Consider the following 12,708-nt stretch of genomic DNA (forward strand, 5'->3'; position numbering starts at 1 on the left):
TGTATTGTTATCGTGGTGCTAACTATGTATTGTCATCGTGGTACTGACTATGTATTGTTATCGTGGTGCTAACTATGTATTGTCATCGTGGTACTGACTATGTATTGTTATCGTGGTGCTAACTATGTATTGTCATCGTGGTACTGACTATGTATTGTTATCGTGGTGCTAACTATGTATTGTCATCGTGGTGCTAACTATGTATTGTCATCGTGGTACTGACCAATTTGTGATATAGGGTAAGTCTCTATCACGAGTACAATGCTTATTATACACAGCTTTAAATCACAACACGTTTGAAACCCCTCTTTTATGTCGACAGACTTACATAAATGAATTCTTGTTTGTTGTTACTGAAACGTAATCTTATATAACATGCATTTGTTAATTAATGAGCCTGGCATTACTTGAGAATGTATTAATCATCCTATATTCTGACAAACCCATTTTGGTGACAGGTAGAAAGCATGAAGACCAATAAAGGACAATTTTCCATCACATCAAAAGATAAAAAAAGAGATTGAAATAGTTATGATGGACATTTTCACTCACTTTTCATTAAATAGTGGGGAGGATCTATGATGCAAATTATGTGTTTTAATATTTAAAATTGTGCACGACATTTATCTTATTTACGATCACAAACGTGTATTACATCAGTGCCATCTTTTTGTTCCAAACCCGTTGTAGAAACTTGGAATGGAATTTCCCGAGTATAGACAATTGATATGAGAGAAATTGTATGTTCTTATACAAGTGAACGCAGAGAGCCGTGTCAAAGATATGGTATTGTACATCAGGTAATTTCGATCCTCATTGTATTAGAATGTAATCATACTGAATTTTAAACAACTTTTAGCAATACTGATATTTTAGGAAATGGGTATTTACATTCCCTTCCGGATCAAGAACTATTACATGTTCTTATCGGGGAACAGATGACTTATAGTTTAAACGAGGAAGGTATGATTGAGTTAAGATTAAAAATATCTGTGGAAAAGATGACAAAATTATACTATCGATAGTGAGAATATCTCACAACATATCCAACAAGAGTATCAGTGTAACTGATGAATGCTCCCTGAAAAAAAACTTAATTGAACACAAGTTTTTAACATGGGGCAATAATTATTTAATTAAGGAAGTGTTCAGGCTCTGATCTTGAAACACTGCACATTCTCTCATCATGACCAATGTAAACACCACGTGATCATTGCTTAACTGTGGGAAAAGTTCTGCTCCGGACAGGAAAGGACGGACGATTGTATTCTCCCCCGAAAATTTTCGGGGAGAGTTAAAATGAATGCACAAAACAGTTTATAAGGTATCCATGTCCACGATAAATTAAGTACGTATGAATATATGATAGTCCTGTAATATCTGTATGTTGGTTAGTTGCAGGTATCAATGTGTGCCTTGTTACATAACATAATAGAGATGTAGAGATCAAATTACGCTGTATAAGTACGATGTAGACCCTATCATACCATAATGCTTATTATTACATATTTCATTGTAAATTCAAGTTTACGTAACTGTAAATGCGTTTTTTATGTGTTTGAACATATCTAAGTTAATAACACCAATAAAATTACGATTACCGACCAAACATAGCCTGTTGTATTTATCAACAAATACATCACACGGAACCATGCGTTATATTTTCATCATGATTTCACACCAATCACAGAAATCGCGAGAACAGAGTTATGAATACCGAACACTGTAAGTCAGTACATTAAAGCCGTAAGAAGGGGATGTAGACATGCTACAGTTTAATTAACCACTACTGCAAAAACAAAAAAGTAAGGAATGGTTGGTTAGTTTTAAGGTGAGATTTAGTTAGAAACCTATCGATAAAGGCGAGGTTGTAGCTTATGGATTAAAACCCCAGAATATAATACTTTTTCAGTGACGACGTAATAAGATTCATCGATAAGAATTTACAAAGATATTTATAAAGACATATGGTAGCCCAAATGTATGGTGTCCTTAAGATGTATTTGGGTTATAATTGATAGCTTTTTGAACGCGTTTTTCTTCTTTTGTGAACAAGGGGATCAATATCGAAGACAAAGCGTCTCGGCCGACGTGTGAAGCGTGGAAAGGGGTTGCGGGCAGTCCCTCTCCTGACAGAAAGAGGTGTTCAGGGGCCCATGAGGAAAAATGAAAAAACGTAGCCGCCAATGTGGCCTCCGGGACTCTGAGTGATTAGTTTCACACGCATTTACTAGCCTACTAACTTGTTGATGTTGGGCTGTTCAAATTGCCATGCGTCCGTGGTCCATAGTCCGTTGTCCGTATGTCTGTTCTTTAACAATGGTTGTTATCGTTATTTCTTGAGAAACACTGGATGTATCTTTTGCCAATATCATATGTAGGTTCCCTTTAGTTCTTAAGTGTGCAATGTTCGATTGTTGGACTGATCAACATGACCGAAAAGCAGCTATGTTGGAGTTTGACAGTAATAGTTTGTTATCGCTATTTCTGGAGAAGATCTGGATGGATCCATATGTATGGACCCATTGTCTCCTCGTTGTGCATTGTCCTATTTCCGAACAAATCCGAAAGAAAACAATATGGCCGACAGGATTGTGACTAAGGAAATCTGTTATCGCTAATTCTTGTAAAGTACAAGATGGATCTATCTTAAACTTCATATTACGTTTTCCTTGGTCTTTTGTGCCCTTTCAATTTTGAATATGTTATGAAAAACAAACTGGCCGTCAGGTGGCCATTTTGGATTTTGGCCATGAATATTTGCTGTCTCTGTTTCTTAAGAAGTAAACTAAATGGATCTATCTAAAAGTTTATTCGTAGATTTTCAAAGGTCCCATGTTGTGCTCCTTTGATTTTAGGACTGTCAGAAAAACAAAATACTGACGAGCAATCATTTGTTGTACGTCACTTGAACATTTTTATTGCTACAATGTAATTCTTGAGTGGAATTCTCAAGTTTCATATTTAAGAGAAGATAAAAGGAAAGAAGAAAAAAGATGGAAAAAGTTCCATAGTGGTACCAAGATCCCTCTTATTTTGTTTAAAATAGGTTTAGTTTTTAATCTGAAATTTTCCATTTACTTGTAACTATTAAATTGTCATGATTGTTAGCTACTTTTTTAATGTTTCGATTGTATTTTCAGACACAAGGACAAGTACTGTGTTCAAACAGTACCTATGGATTCTTAATCATTGCCTTCTTCAAAACAATTTGTTTGGTAGATCTTTGAATATTATGCTTCAAACTAAGAAAAGAACTCTTAATCACCATACCAAAGACACAAAAGAACTGCTGATAAGTCTGCTAGCTCATCATGTAAGTTTCAAATGTTTAGGTCGAGGTCACTGTGTCATGATACACCTGTCAGTTATGTGTGTCACATTAGTGTTATCTAAGATCCAGAAGGATGATTCACTGCAGCCCTCTATTGTCTTGATATGTCATTTATAGTAAAAATAAATGATTAGATAATGCTTATTATGCATTGCTATGCTTGCATTTAAAGAATTATCGTTTGCCCCAAAAGGACAAAATATCATTCGGGGGTTAAATGTACATGTCCTACACGTTATAATTTGCCCTAACACCGATGAATGATGTCTATCATTCGGTGTCCGTCTATTACAACTTTTTCTACGAATTGGTACTACATGTGTGTTTAGACAAACTTGTGTGTATGTTCAGAAGCATCTTTGAGAAAAATTCCATTTCTTTGTGCGATATAAAACTAGACGTGTTTCATGCTAGTTAATGTATAACTGTTGGTTCCGTTGCTGTACACCTTGTTCTCTTATGAGAACATGACATTAGTTATTTTAGTTGATCAAGATTTTGGTCAGATATTAAGATTTAATGACGATGACGTCGGAAGTTATGATATATAAGTTATGATAATAGATGCATTTGAAAATTGTACAAAACAAATTTCAATACAAATATAATAATAGACAAAGTAGAGGGATTAAGCTGTATCATACATATATCTTGTCCTTTAAAGACTCATCAATGATGATAGGGACCTAAACTTTTAAAATCTGGGATCTTGGCGATGATGGAAAATTAGAATTCAATGTAGGTGAAAATGAATGTAAAACAGTAGAAGATGAGGGAACATGTCTGTTGAAATTTTCATACATAATTATCTTCACTGCGTCACATGATTCATGAGTTCAAACATGTAGTTTTGAATGAAATTAGTATATTTTCTGTTGAGGTAGACAGTGATATCAGTCATGCATGTTTTAGTCCAATTCTAATTATAACTGTTATGCAAACTGTTCATCAGCCAGAGCCAAATGTATCACCTATATAGCATGCTTTGTTTAAAAAAAACGTTGATAGTAATCTGTCATGATTTAAGACTACATCTAAAGTAGATGCGGTAAGATTGCTTTTAGAGCGAAACTAAAACTTTATTTCATGGCTACTAACTTTCTTGCTTTCCGAACTGAACTAAATTTTACAATTTTACGTCATCATTGTTCATTAATTATATTTGTCTTTATTCGCGAGATCAGCTTAAGCAAAGTTGTTTCGGTCGCCAAGTTCGCGAATGTGAATTGCACGCTAAATAAGTTAGTTCACAGTTCTTAATATTCATATAGTTATTTCCGTTTTCTGTCAGATGCATGTACATTTGATCTTATAAAATTACATGATACCTCATATTTCGCCCGGATCCTATAGACGTACACAACATCTACGTTCTTTTAAATATACTTTATTAGTAGAGTGTGTCTTTCCATTGAACACAAGAATTAACGGTCATCTGTAAAAGAAAGAAGATAATGTTAAAAAATTCTATGTACACACATTGAGAATAAACAGTTTATTAAAAATGTATCACTTCAGTATTGTGAAGCGTTGATGGTTTCTAGTATCGAATTAAGACAGTTTGGAGGTAATATTTTAAACCTGACTTGAATATATCATATTGCGGCACAATTATTAGACGTACGCATGTATTATATATTTTCAGTGGATAATGATATCTATGAACTATTTTTATGAATGCACGTGAAGTGGGGACTAATTCAGGATGGATTTAAAGATATTTAATAAATTCAAGTAAATTGTTGAATTTTAATTATACGGAATAATTCCAAATCGTAAACAATTTTTCAAATCTCTCATAAACGAAGACTGGAGTTGCATTCGAAACCTGTCTAACGAAATCTGTATAACCATGACATTTGAGAGGTTGGCTGACGTATGTGCAATGAATACCTTTATCTTTTGTTACTATATTATGCATGCAGAATTTAAATTACATGATAGTTATACCTGGATTTCCATTAGGCTGGCGCTCTACGTCAGACATTTACACAATTATTGTTTGCAGTGCAGTGTAATCACACTGACATGTGTCGCAGCCACTAGATGTCTGTTTAAACCCGAGAGGACATTCTACGGAACAGGATTGGACCACACAGCCTGCACACAAACAATCATTAGGTAAGTATTAAGATATTTCAAACGCGAGAGGACATTCTACGGAACAGGATTAGACCACACAGCCTGCACACGAACAATTATCAGTTAAATATTAAGATATTTCAAACGCGAGAGGACATTCTACGGAACAGGATTAGACCACACAGCCTGCACACGAACAATTATCAGTTAAATATTAAGATATTTCAAACGCAAGAGGACAGTCTACGGAACAGGATTAGACCACACAGCCTGCACACAAACAATCATCAGGTAAGTATTAAGATATTTCAAACGCGAGAGGACATTCTACGGAACAGGATTAGACCACACAGCCTGCACACGAACAATTATCAGTTAAATATTAAGATATTTCAAACGCGAGAGGACAGTCTACGGAACAGGATTGGACCGCACACAAGCAACCATCTACCGTGTATTACATGGAACAATAGTAAGTGTAGAATAGAGCTTTATAGGCCCGACCGTCAATAATTATACAAATGATTGTGATTGTTTTGGATGTTACGGTAAGGACATGAAATCGACATAAGTAAGATTCAGTCCTTAAGTGAATTGATTTCTATGTGTTGTTATTTGATTTAGTTTGCAGAAGATTTATTTACTAGAAAACCGTGAACTGGTTTTAGTGTTACGATAGAATTGATAAAACAATAGGAATTTGGTTTATTGTCTCGTTATAAACAAGCTGGTCATATATGATGTAACGAGTTCACTCTATATAAGTATGTTCACTCCTTATAAACATATATGTGATATATGATGTCACGAGTTCACTCTCTATAAGTTATAAACCCTCAGAAACAGAATTAACGAACCTGTAGGCTGCACATAATCTGGTGCTCGGTAACATTGGTGTCCACAACCATTTCCTTTACAGATGTAACCGTCTGGACATTGCACCCCGTATGGTCCACAAAAAGTCAAGCACATGCCCCGCCGCTCAGGGGCCCCATATGACACCACTAGAACATGTAAAGATAACACCATTTCAACAGTCATATACAGAACTAATCTATACATGTTTTTATCTGAAGAAAGAAAAGTTTTAATAGGATAAAAATGTGTCTCAACCTTAATACCCGAGCTTTCTTTGCCGTCTGATCACTACAATGAAATTCGCGGATATTTCTGTTCGAACGCAAATGAAGCGTCTGTTGACTAAGTTAATTTCCATCAAATAATTCACATACACACACTCATAAATATATACATATATAACGGTTTTGTGATCGATTCTGACCAGATAACAACATAAAGTGTTCTATTATACATCGTTAAGTTGCATATTCAAAATTTAATTTATATTTAAATCGCCCTTTTTTCATTTGCTTTTCCTTTAAAAGTGCAGTAAAAAGAAAATCTGATTACTTCCGATTCAGTATATTATAAACATTTCATAGTACGACAGAGTATACATATATTTTTCGGACGAGTGATAACTAAAGACATATTCTGTCATACGAATGAAATATATATAATATTTAAGGGGAACCATTACATTTTCTTTAAATATCCTCTATATATATGAAATAACTACACCCTCTGGTAACATCATAAAATGAAGTCGTTTCGTCGGTTTTTGTTTACTAAGTTGTAATCGTGTACCTTTTGTGAAATCTTCAAGATCGTGGGTGATAGATACCACTAGAAGGGCTTAAGTCCCGAAGATTTGCCGTAACCTACCTGCCACGTTTTAATTCATTCGAATAGTGACACAGTTCAGAATATATACATGTACTTACCGTTGTTCTAAAATGATCAGGTATATGAAAATTGCAAAATTTATTGCATTATGAGCTTATATATCTCACCATCGAGATTTTGTCTTTTCTTTCAATCACTATTGTTTTTTCCACTCATACCATAGGCGTTAAAATTCAGACCCTTAGCATCACGGACGAGTCTTAGTAGGACGAAATAGCTGTATAATGCAGTTAAATTCCTTGTTTGGCTCTACAGCATCTAACTCTTTGTATTAAAATGTATTTTCACCTGTGTGTCTATTGTACAATCATACCAATGAAGTGTATCTATGAACAACAATTGTACTGCGAAAATCTCGTGATGTCGGAAATGTTCCACAGTAAAACAAACCATAATATAATTAATTACACACAGTCCGTGGAAATATACAGTTTCTCGCCCCTATAATGCTGACCACATTTCTCTCTCTTTTGAGAACGTGACATTACTTACTTGGATTGACCTAGGTTTACTAGACGGGTGCCGTTGTTGAAGCAGATGATGCTTACTCTTCCGGAACACTTGGTCTTATTCTCCTTGTACTTTTTCAGGAGTGTCCGTGTAAATCTTTCTTTTGTTCATATTTTGCCCTAGGTTTATGGAATTTGAGTTTGAATTATGATTATGTTGCCATGTTTGTTTTTTTTTTCTTTCTTTTATATCTGAAATAGTTCGGCTTTAACTCGCATAATAAGAGTTATTATTGAAATATTAATCGCAACATTATATACCTTGCAAAAATGACAAAATTTGCGGGTTTTTTCCCTACCGATGACGTTATGAAATCTGTTCAAGATGCATTCCAACAAATGTAAAACCTATACGTTCCTGTTTACTTTCGATCTACCTCATCCCAGTGTATATCGAAAAGAACAAGAAGTCACAATTAAACCCGTGTTAATTCAAAGCTAGCTTTCGATGTAATCTACGCCAAACCACTTATTCTAATCCTCGTACATTGTCACTCGGATTGTCACAATGTTTCGTTAAATAGACATATTGGGGCTGCTTGTATGGTCCTCACATTGCATGGTGTGATGCCCGACCATTCGTTATCCGTTTGGATCATTTAAAATAATTAAGATTTGAATCAAATTAATTTGATCTTCATTTAAATGACTTCTTCTGATAACGAAAAGATGAATACTCATTATATTAAACAGGAAATATAGTCTTTTTCGTTTTCAAATACACATGAGCCAATAATATCGATAAAATAAAGAAAAATCAAATGAAAAGATACACAGCTATATGCTACCCATAAACATATAAAGGCTGTGTAAATATACCAAGAGATTTGGAAATACAACACATTTAGCCGATGGCATATTGTGGTAAGGTATAAAGTGGGATAAGATTTTAAAATTGCTAAGTGGAACAGGATTGTCATCCTTGATCAATAGAATCCTAGAAAAGAGAGGCTCTCAACAAAACGTTCCTTTCAGAAGCTACAGGTTCGATGACACCCCAAATGCTTTCTTGTTCTGAACCCCTTGTTTCCAAGCATTCTGTTTAATTCAGATCATGTTTCTACTAACTGCTCTCCGAAGCTCCCGTTGCCTTATCTTATCCATTTCCACCTTCACGGACAGTAAAGTCAATGACCTACTTTTTTTAAACAAGGAGAGGTTTGAGAAAAAATTGAGAAAAAAGTAAGTAACTGGATGTGGAGGAGATGTGCTATTTGATTACAATGTTTAAAAACAGCGAATACGACCAAATATATTGGAGAATATCTATTTTCTGCATGATCGACGACACAATTCCAGGTCAACACCAGAAAAATTCTCTAAACGATACTAAGTAAACTACTAATGATATGGTACACAACGCGATCGCTTGATCGATGGTCAAGGTCTTTGCTGGACACTGTGATAACGTATTGTGGACTTGACTGGTTTCCTGTTACAGGTAGCTGTGATTTTAATATCAAATGAAAAAAACCTCATGAAGTTCAGCATAATAACCAATTTATAGTAAATGACTGAGATATCCTATCAAGTGAGGAATTTCTTTAAAAATGTATTTTAAATTTGCCTGAATACTTAACATGACATATTAGATGGAGATTTATGATAGTTTTAGTATATCCAATAAATATGATTTGTAAGTGACACTGAATACTATTTCATTCTTTACCTGCCATTAGAGATAAGAGAGCCACACACAGGATAACCTTCATCGTGCTGGTCGTGTTAAGAAACTGTGTACAATAGACACCTGTTAATGTTATCTGTCTTTACACTAAGGATGGTGCTAAACGACTTTAAATCGACACCTTGTTTTTATCTGTTTACTCAACGCCTGGTATAGACGAATAGAAACAAGTCGTTTACTTTTTCAGTGAATGGACAAGACGTCTGAGTCGGAGTAACTGATATACTTAATTTCTCGATTAATGAAAGTAAAACCCTGTTTCATTAAACCACGATCACTACTTCTGTCCTTAAAAATACTCCATTTACTATAATCATTAATAATACATATATGTTTAATTGTGATTTGTTTTATTTATTCATTCGTTTATTTATTGATAAAATATTATGTTGTAAATTGTTCATATGACCTTCCGCATTTCGTTTAAGGTACATGTACAATTAAGTAAGTTTACAAGTTAAAATCGGCCTTGTATTATTTTTGGAACAACCTATCTTTGTAAGAGAAGCTTGCAATATTTTCAATTTCGAAACCATGACGAAACGGCTATTTATAATTCACGTGTGCATAGTAGGAAATGTTAACGTTACTAGATGGTATATAAAGCGGGTTGACATGTTTGTGGATACGCTGTACATAGACAGACTGACAGACACCCAGACAGACGGACATACAGATAGACAGACTACAACTTCAGGGATTCGCAGGCGTATCTGTTATCTTTATGTTATATATTGTATATAATATTCCAGCAATAAACAAATTGTATACAAAACATGTACCAACGATATAATATAGATAGTACTATCGCTTGCCTGTTATGATCTAGACGTACTCTTGCCTGTTATGATCTAGACGTACGCTTGCCTGTTATGATCTAGACGTACTCTTGCCTGTTATGATCTAGACGTATGCTTGCCTGTTATGATCTAGACGTACTCTTGCCTGTTAGAATCTAGACGTACGCTGGCTTGTTATGATCTAGACGTACTCTTGCCTGTTATGATCTAGACGTACTGTTGCCTGTTATGATCTAGACGTACGCTTGCCAACTATGATCCAGATGTACGCTTGCCTGTTATGATCTAGACGTACGCTTGCCTGTTATGATCTAGACGTACGCTTGTCTGTTATAATCTAGACGTACGCTTGCCTGTTATGATCTAGACGTACTCTTGCCTGTTATGATCTAGACGTACGATTGCCTGTTATGATCTAGACGTAAGCTTGCTTGTTATGATCTAAACGTACGCTTGTCAGCTATAATCCAGGCGTACGCTTGCCAGCTCTAAACAGACTTACTGTTGCCTGTTATGATCTAGACGTACTGTTGCCTGTTATGATCTAGACGTAATGTTGCCTGTTATGATCTAGACGTACTGTTGCCTGTTATGATCTAGACGTACGCTTTCTTGTTATGATCTAGACGTACGCTTGCTTGTTATGATCTAGACGTACGCTTGTCAGCTATAATCCAGGCGTACGCTTGCCAGCTCTAAACAAACGTACTGTTGCCTGTTATGATCTAGACGTACTGTTGCCTGTTATGATCTAGATGTACGTTTGCCTGTTATAATCTAGACGTACTCTTGCCTGTTATGATCTAGACGTACTGGTGCCTGTTATGATCTAGACGTTCGCTTGCTTGTTATGATCTAGACGTACGCTGGCTTGTTATGATCTAGACGTACGCTTGCTTGTTATGATCTAGACGTACGCTTGTCAGCTATAATCCAGGCGTACGCTTGCCAGCTATAAACAGACGTACTGTTGCCTGTTATGATCTAGACGTACGCTTGCCTACTTTGATCCAGATGTACGCTTGCCCGTTATGATCTAGACGTACTGTTGCCTGTTATGATCTAGACGTACGCTTGCCTGTTATGATCTTTCATTTATTTTATTGACTTTTGGCCTTCCGGCCCATCAGTACAATGCATATACATACAAATCATGAATATTGGCACGACACACAGTGCTACAGTGGAGAAAGAGTAGTATATACTTAACAAAAAAAGAAAGGTTAACACGTTTCCTTGGCGAATACCTGTAAATGAGTGAAAACAAAATGACGTTTGTGCAATATTAGAAAATGGTAATGTTTTACATTACAAAATCCAAGGGGGTTACCAAAATCATTCAAGCGTGAAAGTCTGTATTAGCGAAAGAGCTGTACGAGGTTTTTTTGCGACTAACTTGTATCTTCGCTTGAATTTCATAAACATTCAAACTGACAACTGTTCCTTAGGACTTAAAAATCACCGAATCTTGCTATCTATCAACTTTATCATTATGCCCCGGCTGTCACAAGTACAGAGAGAAAGGGCTGTAGGCATGATCCTGGCTGGGGAGTCTCGCCGTCGAGTTGCACGGCATTTTGGTTGCAGTGTTAAGACAATTTGCCAGTTGGTAAGTCGTTTAAACCAAACTGGGTCAACATCCGATCGTCCTCGAAGCGGCCGACCCCGTAAAACGGCTGCCAGGGATGACCGTCGTATACGATTGATACACTTGCGCAATCGATTCGTAACCGCAGTAGAGACTACAAGGACATTGTTTGGGCGTCGTGTGTCTCCCAAAACAGTCCGCAACAGGTTGAGGACCTACCAATTGAAAGTGCGGTGTCCCTACACTGGACCCAATTTGTTGCGACGTCACCGTAATAATCGGCGTAACTGGACCCATGTTCACCGTCGTTGGGCCTTACGACAATGGAACAATGTTCTGTTTTCAGATGAGTCCAGGTTTTGTTTGCAACACGGTGACGAAAGGCGCAGAGTGTGGAAGCGACGAGGGGAGCGTTTTGCGAACTGCTGCGTCGCAGAACGGGACCGCTTTGGCGGCGGAAGTGTAATGGTTTTGGATGGTATTTATGGGGGGACTCGTACCAGGCTTGTTGTGTTAAATGGCAATTCAACCGGCATTCGATATCGGGACGAAATTTAAAGACCAGTGGTTCTGCCATTCTTAAGACGCCATGGCGTTGGCGCCATTTTTCAAAAGGACAACGCACCAGCGCACACCTGTCGCGTCAGCAGAACTTTCTTGCAGCAGAATAACGTACAGGTGTTAGATTGGCCATCTAAATCACCTGATTTATCACCGATTGAGCATGTCTGGGACGTTCTTGGGCGACGCGTGAGAGAACGTCAAAATCAGCCGTCAAACTTGCAGAAGCTGGCCCAAGCCTTGATCGCTGAATGGAACAACATCTCTCATGCGACGACGCTGCAATGATTTTTACTTTGCAAACGGTGGCCATACCCGTTACTAATGGTGTTACCTTTGAAATTGACCCCAACGTCCTTTACAGTCGAATAAAATCAACTGAACTCAAAGTTTTATAATGA

This window comes from Ylistrum balloti, unplaced genomic scaffold (genome assembly GCF_031769215.1).
Source record: "Ylistrum balloti isolate Yb309-2 unplaced genomic scaffold, AGI_CSIRO_Ybal_v1 Utg370840, whole genome shotgun sequence".
NCBI classification, from domain to species: domain Eukaryota; kingdom Metazoa; phylum Mollusca; class Bivalvia; order Pectinida; family Pectinidae; genus Ylistrum; species Ylistrum balloti.